This window comes from Oryx dammah, unplaced genomic scaffold, assembly GCF_014754425.2.
Source record: "Oryx dammah isolate SB20612 unplaced genomic scaffold, SCBI_Odam_1.1 HiC_scaffold_23, whole genome shotgun sequence".
NCBI classification, from domain to species: Eukaryota; Metazoa; Chordata; class Mammalia; order Artiodactyla; family Bovidae; genus Oryx; species Oryx dammah.
The window spans coordinates 26,749,590-26,769,500 of NW_024070207.1; the positions used below are offsets into that span (position 1 = coordinate 26,749,590).

At 40.4% G+C, this 19,911-nt stretch overlaps 1 pseudogene; it reads right to left on the minus strand.

Moving 5' to 3' along the window:
• Nucleotides 1-1,907: 1,907 nt before the first annotated feature.
• On the minus strand, nucleotides 1,908-4,080 carry LOC120882597 (annotated as a pseudogene).
• Nucleotides 4,081-19,911: the final 15,831 nt, after the last annotated feature.

The following is a 19,911-nucleotide window of genomic DNA, read 5'->3' on the forward strand; positions in this document are numbered from 1 at the left end:
AAGTGTTAAAGCACTGGGATAGATCTGAAAGGAAGTGGGACCACTCACAGGGAGAAAGTGGTTCTTCTAAAACAAAGTAACAGCTTTGTGAGCTCTAGGTGTTCCCAGGTATTCCTTTTAAAATTCACTGCCTACTCTCCCCAAGTTGCTTTTTGCCTTTCTTTTACTCCTTTCTCTTTTCTGTCCAGATATGGGTTATCATTTGAGAGATTCCATGAAGGCTCCTCCTGCTGGTTCCTAAATCTTAACTACTGGTCTGTCTTGGTAACTGAAACTTGAATATTAGAGATTCATTCATGTAGATTCAGGTATCATTTGTTTTTAAAAGCAAGTGATGGGTATATAGTGCCTACTCAGTAAACATTCGCTGAATGGATAAATGCTTTAGTAGGAATTTGCTTATAAGAGAAATGCATTGGAGTGGGCATTTTGATGGGGGGTAGTGCATGAGTGCCACATTGCTCAGTGGTGTCCAACTCTTTGTGACCTCATGGACTGTAGCCAGCCAGGCTCCTCTGTCCATGGGATTCTCCAGGCAAGAATACTGGAGTGGGTAGCCATTCCCTTCTCTGGGGGATCTTCCCGACCCAGGGATCAAACCTGCATTTCTTACTTAAAGTGTTGGCAGGTGGGTTCTTTACCACTAATGCCACCTGGGAAGTCCGTTATTTTCTCTTATTTATTTTTAGATTACAAACTATTTCAAACAGAGAAAATATAAAGATCAATACACTGAATACCCATGACTCTAACCCAAAGTTAATAAATGCTAATTCATTGCCTTTTGTAAGAAAAAAAAAAGTGTTGGTGGAGAATGGACACATATGTAATATGTATGGCTGAAGTCCCTTCACTGTTCATCTGAAACTACCACAGCATTGTTTGTTAATCGGCTATACCCCAAGACAAAATAAAAAATTAAAAAGAAAAACAGAAATGTTATGGGTGGAGTTGTTGCCCCCTGATTACACTGCTCTCCCTGCTCTCCTCACAGGTACCCTGTAGACTAGCTTGTATGTGTGCTTCCCATGCATGTTAGTATATTGTGTATATTTGTGTTCAAAGATAGGATACAGTATTATTGTTTTCTGAACTTCATATAAATGATTTCCTGTATACATATCATTCTGCAGCTTGCATTTTTAATTTAACATTATGATTATCTTTATCCATGTTAATACATGTGTATCTAGATCATTCATTGTATCTGCTGCCTTGTATTACACAGTATGACTATAACACAGATGATTCATTTCTCTGTTGATGAATACCTAGATTGATTCCTTCAATCAATGGACTTGGACTTGGACTTCCCTGGTGGCTCAGGCAGTAAAGCGTCTGTCTACAATGTGGGAGACCTGGGTTCCATCCCTGGGTCAGGAAGATCCGCTGGAGAAGGAAATGGCAATCCACTCCAGTACTATTGCCTGGAAAATCCCATGGACAGAGGAGCCTGGTAGGCTACAGTCCATGGGGTCGCAAAGAGTCAGACACGACTGAGCGACTTCACTTTCTTTTAGATTGATTCCTATTACAATGCTGTGCCAAACACCTTGAACAGGTTACTTTTTCAGGTGTGCAAGAGTTTTTCAAAGATAAATGACAAAAGGTGGAACTACTGGGCATTAGGGAATTTGCATATTCAGATTGACTAGATATTGCCAAATTACTCTCGTATGTGATATCCCAAAATACAGGCAAGCCTTGCAGATAATGCGATTTTGGTTCCAAACTGCTGCTACGAAGCAAATATTACAATAGAGTCACATGAATTTTTCATTTTCCCTGTGCAAATAAAAGTTATTTTTCCACTATACTATAGTCTATTAAGTATGCAGTAGCATTGTTGAAAGAAGTGATGTACAAACCTTAATTTAAAAATAGTTTATTGCTAAAAAGTACTAACCATCATCTGAGCCTTCAGTGAGTTATGATCTTGTGGCTGGTGAAAGATCTTGCCTTGATGTTCATGGCTGCTGATTGATCAGGGTAGTACTTGCTGAAGGTTGGGGTGGCTGTGACAATTTCTCAAAATAAGACAACAATGAACTTTGCTGTGCCAGTTGGCTCTTCTTTTCTCAGATTTCTCTGTCACATGCAACACTGTTTGATGGCATTTACCCACAGTAGAATTCTTTCAAAATTTGAGTTAATCTTGTCAAACTCTGCCCCTGCTTTGTCAACTGTTTATGTAATATTCTAAATTTTTTGTCGTCATTTCAACCTTCTTCAAAGTATCTTCACCAGGAATAGTTTCTGTCTCAAAAAACCACTTGCGTTGCTCATCCATAAGAAGCCACTCCTCATCCACTAAGATTTTATCATGAGATTGCAGCAGTTCAGTCACATCTTCAAGCTCCACTGCTAATTCTCTTGCTATTTCTATAGCATCTGCAGTTACTTCCTCCACTGGAATCTTTAGCCCCTTAAAGTGATCCATGAGAGTTGGAATCAACTTCTTCTAAACTCCTGTTAATGTTTTATTTTGACCTCCTCCCATGAATCACAATATACTTAATAGCATTTAGAATGGTGAATCTTTTTCAGAAGGTTTTCAATGTAATTTTCTCATATCCATAGAGGAATCACTCAGTATCTATAGCACTATAGCTGTATGAAATGTATTTCTTAAATAATGACTTGAAAGGGCAATGGAGGATGAGCTGGCTGGATGGCATCACTGATGCAATTGACATGAACTTGGGCAAACTCTGGGAGATGGTGAGGGACAGGGAAGCCTGTGGTACTGCAGTCCATGGGGTCACAAAGAGTAGGGCATGACTTGACCACTGAACAACGACAATGAACAAGACTTGAAAGTCAAAATGACTCCTTGATCAATGGGCTGCAGGATGGATGCTGTGTTAGCAGGATGAAAACAACACTAATCTCATAGTCTATCTCAATCTGAGCTTTTGGGTGACCAGGTGCATTGCTGATGAGCAGTAATATTTTGAAAGGAATTTCTTTCTGAGGAGTAGGCTCAGCTGGTAAAGAATCTGCCTGCAGTGCAGGAGACCCTGGTTCAATTCCTGGGTTAGGAAGATCCTCTGGAAAAGGGATAGGCTGCCCACTCTAGTATTTTGGGCTTCCTTGATGGCTCAGCTGGTAAAGAATCCACCTGCAATATGGGAGACCTGGGTTCAATCCCTGGGTTGGGAAGATCCCCTGGAGAAGGGAACAGCTACCCACTCCAGTAGTCTGGCCTGGAGAATTCCTTGTATAGTCCATGGGGTTGCAAAGAGTCAGATACCACTGAGCAACGTTCACTTCAAGTTTCAACAAGGGCTTAAAATATTTGGTAAACCATGTTGTAAACAGATATGCTGTCATACAGTCTTTATTCTTCCAAATCTACTCTGCACAGACAGAGTAGATTTAGCATAATTCTGAAGGGCCCTAAGATTTTCAGAATGGCCAATGGGCCTTGGCTTCAACTGCATTTGCCCCTAAGAAGAGAGTCAGCCTGTCCTTCAAAGCTTTGAAGCCAGGCATTGACACCTTCTCTCCAGCCATGAAAGTTCTAAATGACATCTTCTTGCAATAGCAGGCTGTTTTGTGTACACTGAAAATCTGTTGTTTAGTGTAGCTACCTTCATGGGTTATCTTAGCACTTTCTGCTTTACCTTGCACTTTTATGTGATGGAGATGGCTTCTTTTCTTAAACCTCGTCAATCAACCTCTGCAGGCTTCAAACTTTTCTTCTGCAGCTTCCTCTCCTCTTCCAACCTTCATGGAACTGAACAGAGTTAGGACCTTGCTCTGGATTAGGCTTTGGCTTCACAGAACGTTGTGGCTGGATTAATCTTCTATCCAGATCACTAAAACTTTCTCCACATCAGCTATAAGGCTGTTTCGCTGTCTGATCATTTGTGTGTTTACTGGATTAGCACTTTTATTTCCCTTCAATAACTTTTCCTTTGCATGCACACTTTAGCTAACTGTTTGGCTCAAGAGGATTAGCTTTTGGACTGTCTCAGCTTTTGACATGCCTCCCTCACTAAGCTCAAGCATTTCTAGCATTTGATTTAAAGAGTGAGACATGTGAGTCTTCCTTTCACTTGAATACTTAGAGGCCATTGTAGGTTATTGACTGGCTTCAATATTGTTATGTCTCGGGGAATAGGGAGACCCAAGGAGATGAGGGAGATGGGGCAGTGGCTGGTTGGTGGAGCAGTCAAAACACACTAAACATTATCAATTACATCTGCCCTTTATATGGATATGGTTCGTGGAGCCCCTCAAACAATTACAATAGTAACGTGGAAGATCACTGATCACAGATCACCATAACAATATAACAGTGATGAAAAAGTTTGAGATACTGTGAAGAATGCCAAAATGTGACACAGAAATACCAAGTGAGCAAGTGCTGTTGGATGGTGCCAAAGACTTGCTTGACACAGAGTTAGCACAAACCTTCAACTTGTAAAAAATGCAGGATCCGTGAAGCATAATAAACTGAAACATAGTAAAAACGGGGTATGTATGTATATGCAATTCCTTTTCATTTTCCTGACAGTGTTTGGTATTGTCAGACTTTGCACTTCTCTGGTAGCACAAATGGTACCTTACTGTTTTAATTTGTACTATCTTGATAGCTATTGAGGTTGAACGTATTTTTATATGTGTATTGGGCATTTGAATTCCCTCATCTCTGAAATGTCTGTTCGTCTTTTGCCCATTTTCCTATCGTCTTGTTTGTCTTATAGATTTGCAAAAATTCATTATGTATTCTGGATCTCTATCTTATGCCAGTTATATGCTCTGTAAATCCAGTCTGTGGTTTGTTTTCTAATGTGTTTATGATGTATTTTAAAAAATATTTATGTATCTGGCTGTACCAGGCCTTAGTTTTTGCATGAGGGATCTTCAGTCTTCGTTGTAGTTCTGTGGGATCTTTAGTTGTGGTATGCATATTCCTAGTTATGGCATATGGGATATAGTTCCCTGACCAAGGATCAAACCTGGACCCCCTGCATTGGAAGCACAGGGGCTTAGCCACTGGAAAGCCAGGGAAGTATAGAAGTTTTGCATTTTCATGTAGTGAAAATGCATTATCCATTTTGTCCCCCATAGCTTGCGTGTTTATGTTTTACTTAAAGAAGCCTGAGCAGCATGAATATCTGAGGGAACAGAAGACTGGAAGGGCAGATGATAGAGGGTGGAAACAGATATCCCCTTCATTCTTGTTGTTCTCCTTTTTCTTCTGTTATTTCTCCATTTTTCCTTATCCTGAAATCGATTTGTCTAACAAACAAGTTAGGCTGCTCTGTTGCTCTGATTTGTTCACTTTTGTGTCTAGATATCTCTGGCTCTGTTTTGCTACTTTCTTCAAAACTTCTCTATCTACTTTGTGCTCGCAGTAAATGCAGTGAAGACTGTTTTTTTCCTTTATGAATAAACAAATAAATATATACACCTCAGGACTGAAATAATTGTGCCAATTGAATTACCTCATATAATGAAAAGTAACAGGCAAAAGATCTCATTTGGGAATCTGTATTGATTTTGGTAAAGGAAGACTTTTTTAAAGAATCATTTTATAAACTTTTATTGCTTTAAATCACTACCATAATACCACACTGCCATCTCCATAAACCCCTTCACAATCTAATCAAAATCATTGTAACCTGGGCTGGGGATCAGGGAAGAACTAAGAAACCTGAAGGGCCATGTTCCATCCGCTTTCTCAGGCTCCCCCAACCCTTTCTCTCTCCCGCCACCCTCCACTACACATTGCAGCTTGAATTATTTAGTTACTCAAATCAATCCATTTTTCTCTGTTCTGTGGTTGGACAATAAAAGTAAGATTTACTGCAGCCAGTGAATAATAAAAAACAAATTAGCTGAAAACAAACAAAAAGCTGCTTACGTGGCAATCTTCTGTGTTAATCAAAACCTTGAGGACAGGTCGGAGGATCAATATTTGACTACAAGATGGAAAGAATCAAAACTTCCATTAAGGGTGAGAAAAGAGGGAGCCATGGAGGGGGGTGGGAAGAAAGACCTAAGGGCAGGGTTCCTCAGTGGCCAATGGCAAAATTTCATCCCAGTTCTCTGGTTGGCCTCTTAGGGAGGCAGCCTCTGTTTGAGAAATGACAGTGTTTTTTATGCACACATCAAAGTTCAGCTTGATTGTCTCATCTGGGGAAGAAAGCCATCTGTCAGTATTCTCCAAATAATCTACATAATTGACTTTCAAACAAGCCTCAAAGAAACGGGCATTTATCACCCTAATTGTGGCAGGCGGAGTGCGTGTCACTGCCATTTTATCAAGATAATGGTAAATGGCACCAGGTTTCTTCTTTCCTGCTTCTCCCAGATTTCTTTCAATTTGTACATACAGCTACATTCCCCTTCGAGACCAGACTCAGAAAAGGGCTGTCTGCCTGGAGCAAGGGGAAAATTTTGCTTGCCTTGTGATAATCCCTGGACTCAACCAGCACTCACCTGCCACTCTTCACTCTGCTCCTAGAAACTCGATTCAGGAGGACATCACTAAGAAACTCAGTACCAGGGCTGGACCCCTGAAAAGCTCTATTCCTTGACCCTGGATCTCCTGGCTTGAAGTTCCCTTTGGGTACTGATGGACGGAGGAGGGATCCCCTCGGAACTAGCTTGGCCCTAGCTTCTAGCCAAAGCTAACTGGGCAAACGGACCTCCAGTCCACAAGGAGAGTATTGTCAGCGATGGTGTCCTTGTTCCCATAGGCCCAAGTGGGACTGGGTGAGTGTTGAGATTATTATGAGGTTCTTTCTTCTATGACTGAATCCAGTAACTCCTATCTGTAGGAAATTGGAACGCATGTACACCTGTGGTGGATTCATGTCAATCTATGCCAAAACCAATACAGAATTGTAAAGTAAAAATTAAAAATAAATAAATAAATTAAAAAAAAAAAAGAAATTGCTACTCCACAAAATATATATTAAAATTATACTAATTCTCAGGTCTTGCCTCCTAGTCAAGGTCCAGGACAATTCTGCCTAAAAGCGTAGTCTTTTGTTACCTTCAAGGCAAAAGCCACTCTTGGCTTTACCTTTCCAGATTCTGTGAACTGCGTTTCTTAACCAGGCTGGCTTGAAACGTACCCATCATTCCTAACTGTCTGTGGAAACCAAAGACCTCACAGTGCCCAATATTTAGCAGAGAGGACCACAAAGTAAATTGCTAAACTGGGGTTAAATTGAAACTTTCTCCCTCAGAGGAATGTAACCCAGCAGAAATGGAAGTGTGTCTGGATTTCTAAACAATGCTTGAAAGTATGTTTGCCTGTCAGTAGTCCCATTTCCCCATAGACAGGTAAGTTACTCAGTAGTCCATTAAGGGGGTGGTAGAAATTGAGGGAGAAGGTTCTTGTTTAAAAATAATCCACTGAGGACAAATATATAAATGAAAAGGACAGTCATATATCTGAGAATTATTCTCCTTTCTTGTGATCTTGAACCAGGTTTTGGTTTCTCGCTAGCATGTGCACATTTCAGCATCAGTACATGACAGGTCTACACTTTCCTACATACACAGAATATCATATAATCATAACCATTTCTCAGTGTTGGAAGAAGGAAATATTTAAGACTTGAGTCATTGGATATAAGACATCCTTTTTTTCCCTATCCAGTTAACTCCAATATTGAACTGTCTTTTCTGCTCTGTTTTCTCTCTGATGCACACAGCATGTGGCCTTCTGTGTTCTGATTAAAGAGTGGAAAACAACAGCAGCATCTGGGCTGAATGGGGCAGGGAAAATCCAACTGGTTCAACCTGTTATGATGGGCAGCATTATTCAACGACCTAGTAAGGAGATGTAGAACAAAACCTGGCATAGGGAGGCAATTACACTTGTTCCATTTGGCATGAATCTCTATCGGCAGTGGTTTTCACACTCAGACAGTAAAGAATCTGCCTGCAATGCAGGATACCTGGGCTTGCTCCCTAGTTGGGAAGATCCCCTGGAGAAGGAAATGGCAACCCACTCCAGTATTCTTGCCTGGAGAATCCCATGGACAGAGGAGACTGGTGGACTACAGTCCATGGGGTCACAAAGAGTCAGACATGACTGAGCGACTCTCACACACACACTATAGGGTGATGGTGTCCTTCAAGTCTTCCCAGTTGCACAGGGAAATTGTAATCATCATGTAAATTGCATGCACGTCACAGTTGAGAAATCAGACTTTAAGAGTGATGTGTGCTGCATGGAAGTAGAGCCAAGGACCACCTGCTTAAGGAAGAGATAATAGGCATGGTATGTCAGGCCACATCAAGGAAAGATTGTGTATCCTGGAATGTCTGAGAATTTTTCTTGTGGAACTAACAGTTTGACTTACATGATTAAAGGCTGAAGGGCAGTGAAATGAATATATTCGTGTGGATATTTTGATAGATGCACTGAAATACTGAAACACTGCTGTGGGGATTGTTTTGTACTCATTGGTCACTTGTTTAATGTTGTTTTGAGTCTTTTAATCCCTTTGAGTGTGCTGTTCCCAATGCTAGTGTGTCTGCCCGGACGTGAAAAGAGTAAATGCTCTATGATTCCCTGCATGTGAGTTTCCAGAACAGGCAAAGCTAATCTATACTGAGAGAATTTACAAAAAGGATTGTCTCTGAGTGTACATGTACATGGAAATAACTAGAAAGAGGGGGTGATGTGGATATCCTATATCTTGTTTTAAGTGATGGTTACAGTTCAGTTCAGTTCAGTCGCTCAGTCGTGTCTGACTCTTTGCGACCCCATGAATTGCAGCACACCAGGCCTCCCTGTCCATCACCAACTCCCGGAGTTCACTCAGACTCATGTCCATCGAGTCAGTGATGCCATCCAGCCATCTCATCCTCTGTCGTTCCCTTCTCCTCCTGCTCCCAATCCCTCCCAGCATCAGAGTCTTTTCCAATGAGTCAACTCTTCACATGAGGTGGCCAAAGTACTAGAGTTTCAGCTTTAGCATCATTCCTTCCAAAGAAATCCCAGGGCTGATCTCCTTCAGAATGGACTGGTTGGATCTCCTTGCAGTCCAAGGGACTCTCAAGAGTCTTCTCCAACACCACAGTTCAAAAGCATCAGGGGTATATACATTTGTCAAAACATATCAAGCTGAAAACTTAAAATCTGTGCATTTTATTTTATATGAATTCTCCCTCAACAAAAACCAAAAATGCAGAAAAAGAAGTATTTCCAGATCACAAGAATACTGAGAGGCCCTGATGTTCTGGCTAATTCAAAGTTCAGCTACTTTCGTTTGGGACCATTTGTCATGGGTTTGTTAGAGGTTCCAGGAAAAACATCCTTTACATATAAAACTCTCTTCAGCAAAACCAAACAAAAGGTCAGCTCCCTTCATGTTTGTGGCATAATTTTATTTTTTAAGTGACATATTTCTCCAAATCAGAGCTATTCAGTCATAAATGTCAGCCCATCTGGAATTTATTCCTTCCACAAGCTTTTCCTCCTGCTACTTCTCAGCAGGGATATGGTGCCCTTGAGATCTTGGGCTTCTCTCTTTTGACTGTCTCTGCTGCCAGAAGGGGTACCTGGAAGCTGGGCCTGTGTCTGATTTCTTGCTGAATTCCAGCATTCAGCAAAAGGCCTGGCCCACAGGGTGAGGAACTGAGGCTACACTCCTGAAATAAAGTGATCATTATACAAAGGGAGACCTGTGTATTTAAATAAATAATTGATTCAGGGAATGGTCTCTGCTTTCTAAGAGTTCACAAAAAAGACATCTGGGTAGGTGACGCCTCACATGTTATAATTTGCTATAGATCTTAGGGGGCTACATCTTAGCCCTTGTATTACTCTTTTTAAAAAATATCCTTTCCATCCCCTCCCCTTTTTTTTGCCATGCCACATGGCATGTGAGATCTTAGTTCCCCAACCAGAGATGGAACCCGTACCCCTTGCAGTGGAAGCATGGAATCTTAATCACTAAACCTCAGGGAAGTCCCCCCGTTCCATATTACTCTTATTACCCTATGGCCCAACTCTCCAACCTGCCTTGGACCTCTCTATCATGAGTAAAATTAGACAGTAAAAGAGGGGACACCACTTTTTCTAGAAGGCTTTAGAAGAAATGCATCCATGCTAGTTTCCTGTAGACTCCTTTAGTCCCCTTACATTATTATACCAATATGGGTTAGCAGTAAAATTGAGTTAGCTGGTACATGGAGAGCAGACAGTATGAACTAGGAAGTGAAGACTGTTCTGGTCTTTACACATTTCTGCTCACTGGTTTAGAGTGGTGGGGTGTTAGATGTTAGGCTAGAGACTGCAGGCCAAGGGAGGAATTGGGCTTCTTAGGGTGGTGGAGTTGATGGTAAAGATAACTTTAATTATATGATAGCAAAGGATCCTTTTTGAATGTTTGCAAAAGGCAAATTTTGGACAAAGAAAAGACTTTAACCTCAAAAGGTATGGTTCAGGCTGCCAAGAACATTGTTGTTCACTCACTCAGTCACGTTCTACTCTTTGTGACCCCATGGACTGTAGTTCACCAGGCTTCCCTGTCCTTCTATATCTCCTGGAGTCTGCTCAAACTCATGTCCATTGAGGATGAGGCAACCACCTCATCCTCTGTTGCTCCTTTCTCCTTCTGCCCTCAATCTTTTCCAAGAATATAGTTTTTAGGAAGGTTCAAAGCCATGAATAAAGACCCACACTGAGTTAATGAGGCACATTTGAATACTTGAGAAGCCTCATATTTCTTTACCTGTGAGGCTGACTGGTTACAGGTTGAAAGAAACAACCAGATTCTTCTACTATTTATCTTCCAGGATGCAAGGCTCTGAGTACAATAAACACTTGATATGTAACGGAGTTGGAGAATGTAGAAGTGTTTTCTAATGGTAAGAAACGTCAGTAAAAAGCAAGGCTGCCGATCACTGGAGCAGCCTCTCTATGGAAAACTAGGACCTTGAAGGATAGTTTGCTCTTTAAGGCTATTATGAACTTCTTCTCCTCATGAGTGTCCCAGCTCTCAGCTCCATAAAACCTGCAATAACTGCTGTTTTATGACTTACACCTGGTCATAACACAAAAGATTGATTGGGGCTCCCATCCTACAAAGAAGGAAGACAGTACTTTCAGATATATGGCCTCCCAATAGATTTTTCATGAGATGAGCCAAAAATGCTTCCTCAAGATTCATGCAAGCAAGTGTGATCAGTGCCCAAGACTGTAAATAACATATCCAGTCTTTCAAGCTTACACTCTGATCCTTTTGAGTTTGTGATGTCCTTATTAGAGCTAATAACATGTTAGAGATGGACTATGCTTTTACAGAAAAAAATTTATATAAAAATCTTTTAGGGAAAAAAATATGGTCTCTCTCTGTATTCTCCATTTTCTTATCTCCTCTCCCCACTCTCCACCCAGCTCAGGAAAACTTCTCTTAAATCAGCTTGATATTCTCAAGACTAGCCTAAGCTGTTGATAGTTTTATGTGACCAATAAAGAAGATTAAAAAATAAACTCTGTAACTTTCTGTATTCTGAAATCCATTACCAAAAAATAATAATAATAAAATAAAAAAGGAGCCCTGTTGTGTGAGAAATGTTAAATGCTGCTTTGTCAGAGAGTGCTGGAAATATGATAGGAAAGACGACTTCCATATATCTAAATGGCATTCAAAAGAACAAAAATCAAGGGCTATTAATGTAGCTAGATCTTGGGATTCAGGTAATATGCCCTATAATTCACTCTGACTGACAGTTTTGAGGAGAAATCAGAGTAAGGCTGACCAAAATACTATCCCTTAAAAAAAATCAGCAACAGTACTTCAAAACTAATCCCACACATATCAACCTGATCTCTCCAAGGGGACTCTTTTCCAGCTAAGTGCTGAATTTAATTCTGTACATCACATTTCTTTGGAGAGATTTAGTACTTTAATTATATTTTTATGTGTCACAAAACTGTAAACATAAATTACATTTTTGTTTTCTTTATCTTTAAAGGAGAGTTTAGAAAAATAATAATGATTAAAGGTGTATGTGATTTTTCTTTGAGTCTTTTTGTTGCTTGCGTGGAGGGGACAATGGTTCTCTGTATTTGTGGCTGAGGAACCCTCTGGCCATATTTCCAGGCCATCTCAGGATGACTGGAAAGTCTAAAAGCCGATCAATCAGCTATCTGTTTTGCCTACAGAGATGATGATAGTTTTAACATTTTTTTTCTTCCTGACATGCTTTGAACTGGGTTTTCATTTGTATACAGTATAGATGTTACTTAGCTGCATCATGGGCTGGAGAAAAATCACTGGAAATGTTTTTTAATTTAATTTAATTTAATTTTTGACAGAAAATATTTTATATTCTCTATACAAACACAGACAATATTCATCTTACGGTTACAATTCAATTTGTATGTCATTTTACCATATATTTTATGTATCAGTTATTTTTTAAGTATCTTTGTGAATATTCTTAAATTTTCTTTAATAAGAAGACAAGCAACACAATACACAAAGGCAAGACTGGACCCCTCCAATAACATATTAAGAAAATGTCACCATAGACAAATGATAATTACTCTGGGGAATCAAAGAATGACCCAGTATTTAGGAAATCTATTAATATAAAAGATTCTGTTGACAGTTTTAAGGCAAATAATTGTATATGTGTCTCTACTGATATATTTTCAAAATCCAACACAAAAGAGAAACAAATGAGCTTATCTGTATATCAACTGATAACATATCCACTTTGAAAAAGATTAATGCAAGTAACTGGATTGCGTTATTTTGAATGTACACTCTTTAATTTTTTTTAATTGAAGTATACTTGATTTACAATGTTGTGTTAATGTCTGTTAGGCAGTGAAATGATCTAGTTATACACACACACTTATATAATCTTCCATTGTGGTTCATAACAAGATATTAAATATAGTTCCATGTGCTGTACAATAGGAGTTTGCTGTTACCCTTTTTGCGTGTAATAGTTTGCATCCGCTAACCCCAAACTCCCCATTTATCCCTTTCCCATCACCCCTTCCTTTGGCAGCTACACGTTTGTTCTCCATGTCTGTGAGTTTGTTTCTGTTTCATAAATAAGCTAATCTGTATAGTATTTTAGATTCTACGTATAAGTGTGACACCGTATGGTGTTTGTCTTTGTCTTTCTGACTGACTTCTCTTAGGATGATAATCTCTAGTTTCATTCATGATGCTGCAAATGGCATTGCTTCGTTGTTTCTTATGACTGAGTAGCATTCCTCTGTCGGAGAAGGCGATGGCACCCCACTCCAGTACTCTTGCCTGGAAAATCCCATAGATGGAGGAGCCTGGTAGGCTGCAGTCCATGGGGTTGCTAAGAGTCAGACATGACTGAGCGACTTCCCTTTCACTTTTCACTTTCATGCATTGGAGAAGGAAATGGCAACCCACTCCTGTGTTCTTGCCTGGAGAATCCCAGGGATGGGGGAGCCTGGTGGGCTGCCGTCTATGGGGTCACACAGAGTCGGACACGACTGAAGTGACTTCAGCAGCAGCAGCAGCAGCATTCCTCTGTATACACACACCACATCTTCTTTGTCCACTCATCTGCTGATGGACGTTTTGGTTGTTTCCATGTCTTGCCTACTGTAAACAGTGTTGCTATGAACATAAGGGTGGATGTATCCTTTTGAATTAGTGTTTTGTCTGATACACGCCCAGGAGTGGAATTGCTAGATCACATGGCAACTATATTTTTTAGCTTTTTGAGGAACCTTCATACGGTTTTCCAACAGCATGCAACCTTCCTCAATTGGCCTGTTCCGTTCAGCATATTCCCCTTGAGGTTCAACAATAATCTATTTCTTTTTCTTGCTGAGTTATAGTCCATCATCACAATGCGCCACTGCTTGTTTAGATATTTGTCATTGAAGATTATTGGGTTGTTTCCAGCTTTTGGCTGAAAATTTTAAAAAATTTTCTGTTATTTACAAAATATTTTAATTGGAACTTTGTGGCTCATACCCAGAAAAATCTTTTTGACACAAATGTTCACATCAGTGGCAATGTACAATGTAGGCAGAATTAGAAATCTAAAAGAATTGTCTGGGCATTTCTTTGCACATCAGTGAATCTGAGCAGGACCCTGTGGGATCCTCCCGAATACAAAAGCCTTTCCAAATCCATTATATCTTATTTGTAGGAAAAAGGTTTCAGCCTCCTAGACCTTCCCTGAGATCCACAGGGCAGATTCAAGCAGTTACTAATTAGAAGAGTGAGGGAATGTAGAAACAAAGGGAAGGGATTGAAGAAACAATACTGAAGCCATGGGGCAGGGTCCTCGTTCTTCCTCAAAGGATATACAGAGCAATCTGATAGTTCTAAAGAAACTAAGACCCTGAGCCACCTGGAGGATGGTAACTTCAGGCTGAGCACAAGCACATGGACCCAGACTGGTTGGAATCAGAAGGCTTGATTGAGATTCCTGGAACATTACCCTGTTACCTCACCACCAGACAATCAGAGGAAGGTTGCAGCCCTCCCCCCAAGTTTTGTATATAGAAACTCTTCCTGAAAATGATCAAGGAGTTTGGGTTTTTTGAGCATGAGCTGCCTGTTCTCCTTGCTCGCCCCTGAAATAAATCCTTCTCTGCTCCAAACTCCAATTTCTCAGTTTGGTCTCACTGTGCATCAAGCATAGGAACTTGAGTTTGGCAACATCAATACTGCATGAAGTGGAGTGAGATATTTTAAAACCAGTTGGTCTTAAAAAAAATCTTCCTATTGTATCATGTCAGCAGTTGTTTATAATGGAGAAGCTTGCTGGAAAGCTGTGTTACTCAAAGACTGACCTCTTCCCAGCCTGCATCTGGCTTGTAGAGGATGCCAACAATGCTTAGTGTAGTGGGTCACATCTGTCAAGGAGGATTATAAATTGTACCTGTGATGCCCTGTAATTAGTAATCCCCAAATGACTCCAGCTGCTATTTCCCTGAGCATTTGCCTTGGTAACATCTTATAGAAAATATAACTCAAAACCAAGAGTATTTAGGTCCAAAAGACACTGCCTGTAGTGAAATAGAAGCATTATTTTCTAATCGAAAAATCCCTTTTTCTCTTGTTGCTCTCACCAAGTTTATCAGAGGGTCTTTCATCCAGAGACCAGTGTAAAATGTGCTTCAGCTTGTTGAAGAGAGATTTGGTTGTTGACTTGGTTTCAGAGCAAAATTCACCCTTGAATCGTGTGAAAAGTAAATATGTCTGTTTTCAGTGTGTTAGGGTGGTTTGAGAATGAATGTGTGTCTGTAACTGGAGATTTCACACTGGGAAGCTGACCTTTTGCTTGGAAAGGAGCTTTGCTATTTCGTTGTCTCATGGGTACATCTGCAAATGCTGGCATGCTGGGTTGTATTTGCAGATCAGAATTCATTACTTGGTGAGACCTAAGGTGCAGTATGGAAAATGTAGGTTTTGAAAACTTTTTTTTCACTAGTTTGAGAGTCAGTATACCCTTTCCTGGATTTATTTCAGTGAATTTCTAGTGAATATTCATTAGCCCATAAATGGTTATATACTAAGAATGAACTAAAATCAGACTCCTACCTCATGCTTTTCAGTAGAAAATTGCTAAATGGTTTAAAATTTTAAATGTGAAAGTAAAACTATAAAATAAAAGAAGAAAATATAGTTATTTGTTGTATTTATATATTCTTGAAGCAGCATATCTTTCTAAGCATAGCTGCTGCTGCTGCTAAGTCGCTTCAGTTGTGTCCGACTCTGTGTGACCCCATAGACGGCAGGCCACCAGGCTCCCCTGTCCCTGGGATTCTCTAGGCAAGAACACTGGAGTGGGTTGCCATTTCCTTCTCCAATGTATGAAAGTGAAAAGTGAAAGTGAAGTCGCTCAGTCGTGTCAGACTCTTCGAGACCCCATGGACTGCAGCCCACCAGGCTCCTCTGTCCATGGGATTTTCCAGGCAAGAGTACTGGAGTGGGTGCCATTGCCTTCTCCATCTAAGTATAGCAGCAAAGTCATAAAATCAGGAAGGAAGAGATTGAGAAACTAATTGAATTAATGCTACAAAAACAAATGTATTAAGCCCCCTTTGTAGGTTAAAAATCCATAATAAATACATATTAAAGGAAAATAACAAATGGAAAAATGTTTGCAGTGATATTAAGTATAATTGGTTTACTTAAACAGTTCTTATAAGTTAATTTTTAAAAGATGAAATCATAAATAGGAAAATGGACAAAGGGCATAAAAGGTAATTCATAAAGGGGGAAACAGAAAATGGCCAATAAATAAATGGCAAAATATTGACCTTCATTAGCAATCAAACAGATGCAAGCTAAATCCATCCATCACATTAGCAAATTAAAAATTTGATAATAATTTGTGCTGACAAAGATTTCAGGAAATTGAGCTTTCATATGTTGAAGTCAGAATGTAAATAGGTAAATATCTTTATGGGGTAACATGAAAATCTGTATCTAAACACAGTAATTATGCAATTCTATTTGTAGGAATTTTCCTTAAGGAAATAATTAGAGATGTGTGCATGCACACTCAGTCACTAAGCTGTATCTGACTCTGTGACCCCATGGACTGTAGCCTGCCAGGCTCCTCTGTCCATGGAAAGCAGTAATTATAAAAATGTTTACTGTTTTTAATAGTAGAAAACTATATGAAAAAGACAGTAGGAGATTGGCTAAATAAGCTGTGTATGCTCGTAAGTCGAGATATTATGTAGTCATATAAAATCATGTTGTAATAGTCTTTACTGTCCTGGAAAAGCAACCACAATATGTGGCATGTTTATTTAAAAGAAGCAATTTATGAGACAGTAAATAGAGTAACATACCATGCTTTTTTAATACTACACACACGTATGAGTGTGCAGAGGCAGAGACTGAGACAAAGACATAAGGCAGAGTTACAGAGAGAGACAGAAGACAAGCAGCGGTGTAGCACAGGGAACTTAGCTTGGTGCTCTGTGAAGGCTAGTTGGGTGGGCTCGGAGGGTGGGAGGCTCAAGAGAAAGGGCATTTATGTATACGTATTGCTGATTCACATTGTTGTATAGCAGCAACTACCACAACATTGTAAAGCAATTATCCTCCAATTAAAAAATAAATTAAAAAAAAGACATAGGACAAGAAGTAAATGCCCAAGTAAATAACTCTTTTTATCTTGTGGTGATGAGATTTTTCTTTGTCTTTTGAGATATATTGGATTTCCCTGATGGCTCAGGCGGTAAAGTGTCTGTCTACAATGCGGGAGACCTGAGTTTGGTCCCTGGGTCGGGAAGATCCCCTGGAGAAGGAAATGGCAATCCACTCCAGTACTATTGCCTGGAAAATCCCATGGACAGAGGAGCCTTGTAGGCTGCAGTCCATGGGGTTACAAAGAGTTGGACATGACTGAGCGACTTCACTTTCCTTTCACTTTCGAGATATATTACTTTTGAAATTAGGAATTAGAAACAATAAAGTTATTTATGAAAAGAGATAAATGCTATAAAAAGACACACCAGCCCAGTCACAGGGAAATATTATCTGTGACCAGGACAATGGATACCCATAGAGTCCCACTGCTGTTTTTGTGCATCTTTTTTTTTTTAAGTCACCATGTCCTACAAACTTTTCAAGTCTTCAGTGTTTTCATTCATTCAGGTATTCACTCATCTATTCAACAGATGTTTTTTTGCATTTATACCATATGGCAAACTCAGTACTTGTCCCTGACTTGAGCTCTATGTGGTAAACAGTTTCCTAGTTGTTTCTTATTGGCATTTACTTATCAGTCTTGGAGACTTTCTCTCAGACCTTGTTAAGTGACTGACTAGGAAATCTTTTTAAAAGTTCTCTCTGTATTAAATAGGTGATGTTAGTATGACACTTGAACTTTAAGGAAGACCTTCAATGCCTTAACCCAAATAGTGAGTAATGTGAAAGTTGCAGACAACTCTATATGGATAGGCTTGCCAGCTGATACCACTCTCTCCTGCCCACACATATTCTAACTGGACAACAAGTTTCCAGCTGTATTCACTCCACCAGGTCTGGGCTCCCTATTTTAGGCCTGATGCTCCATGGTCAGGGGTGCTTCTGGGTATTAATAATGCCTATCAGGTCTCCTATTTTCTTTGTCCTCATGTCCCTCCTGTGCTTTCCGAGTTCTTGCCATCTGCCCTTCTTTGCCTTGTGGCATTTACATCTTCAATTCCACCACCTGCCCTCTTGATTCTGACTTCCACACTTGTTTTGATCCAAACATTTCCTCTAACTTTCTTCAATCCCATCATGAATTTTCTGTTGAAAAAAATGAAAGTGAAGTCACTCAGTTGTGTCTGACTCTTTGTAACCCCATGGACTGTACCTGCCAGGCTCCTCCATCCATGGGATTTTCTAGGCAAGAGCACTGGAGTGGGTTGCCATTTCCTTCTCCAGGGGATCTTCCCAATCCAGGGATTGAACCTGGGTCTCCTGCATTGCAGGCGGACTCCTTACTGTCTGAGCTGCAAGGGAAGCTCTTGGGAATCTTCCCAACCCAGGGATTGAACCCAGGTCTGCTGCATTACAGGCAGATTTTTTACAGCTGAGCCACAAGGGAAGCCCAAGAATACTAGAGTGGGTAGCCTATCCGTTCTCCAGAGGATCTTCCCAATGCAGGAATCGAACTGGGCTCTTCTGCATTGCAGGTGGATTCTTTACCAACTGAGCTATCAGGGAAGCCCTTAATTTTCTATTACTGCTGTAACAAATTCCCACAAACTTAGTGGCTTAAAACAACATAAATTAACATCTTGCAGTTCTGGGGGTGGGGGTGGTCCAAAGTCCAAAATGATTTCACTGGGCTAAAACCAGGGTGTGGATAAGACTGCATCTTTTTTCCAGAGGCTCTAGGGGAAAATCTGTTTCCTTGCCTTTTTCAGTTTCTAGAAGCCACTTTCTTTCCTTGGCTTGTGGCCCTGTTCTACTGTCTCCAAGCTAACAACATTGCATCTACTTGACCATTTGTCTGTAGTCACATTTCCCTCTGACAAAGTTGGAAAAGGTTCTCCACTGTTAAAGACCTGTGGGTTGACCTTTGCCCCCCCCAAATATATGTCTACATCATAATTCCCAGAGCCTGTGAATGCTACATTTTTTGAAAAAGCTTTTTTGTAGATATCATTACAGATCTTGAGACAAAAGTTCATCCTGGGTTACCTGGCTGGGCTCTAAATCTAATGATAGTGTCTTTAGAAGACAAAGGCAGAGGCAAATTTAACGTAGACAGAGAGACACACAGAGAAGAGGAGGGGGCAGTGTTATTACAGAGGCAGAGATTGGAGTGATACAGCTACAAGTTAAGGGACACTTGGAGCCACCAGAGCTGGACAAGGCAAGGAAGGAGTATCCCCAGGGATACTAAACCACGCTAAACCACTCATTCTGAAGAGAAGGAGTGTGTGCCAATTGACACTTTGATTTTAGACTTCAAGCTCCGGAACTGTAAGAGAATACATTCCTGGTTTTTTTTTTTTAATTAATTTTTATTGGAGTATAGTTGCTTTGGGCTTCCCTGGTAGCTCAGCTGGTGAAGAATCCACCTGCAATGCAGGAGACGCCAGTCTGATTCCTGGGTTGGGAAGAACCCCTGGAGGCTGGATAGGCTACCCACTCCAGTATTCTTGGGCTTCCCTGGTGGCTCAGTTGGTAAAGAATCTGCCTGCAATATGGGAGATCTGAGTTCCATCCCTGGGTTTGGAAGATTCCCTGGAGGAGGGCATGGTAACCCACTCTAGTATTCTTGCCTGGAGAATCCCCATGGACAGAGGGGCCTGGCAGGCTACTGTTGCAAAGAGTTGGACATGACTGAGCGACTAAGCACAGCACAGTTGCTTTACAATGTTGTGTTAGTTTCTACTGTACAGCAAAGTGAATAAACTATACTATACATATATTCCCTGTTTTTGGATTTCCTTCC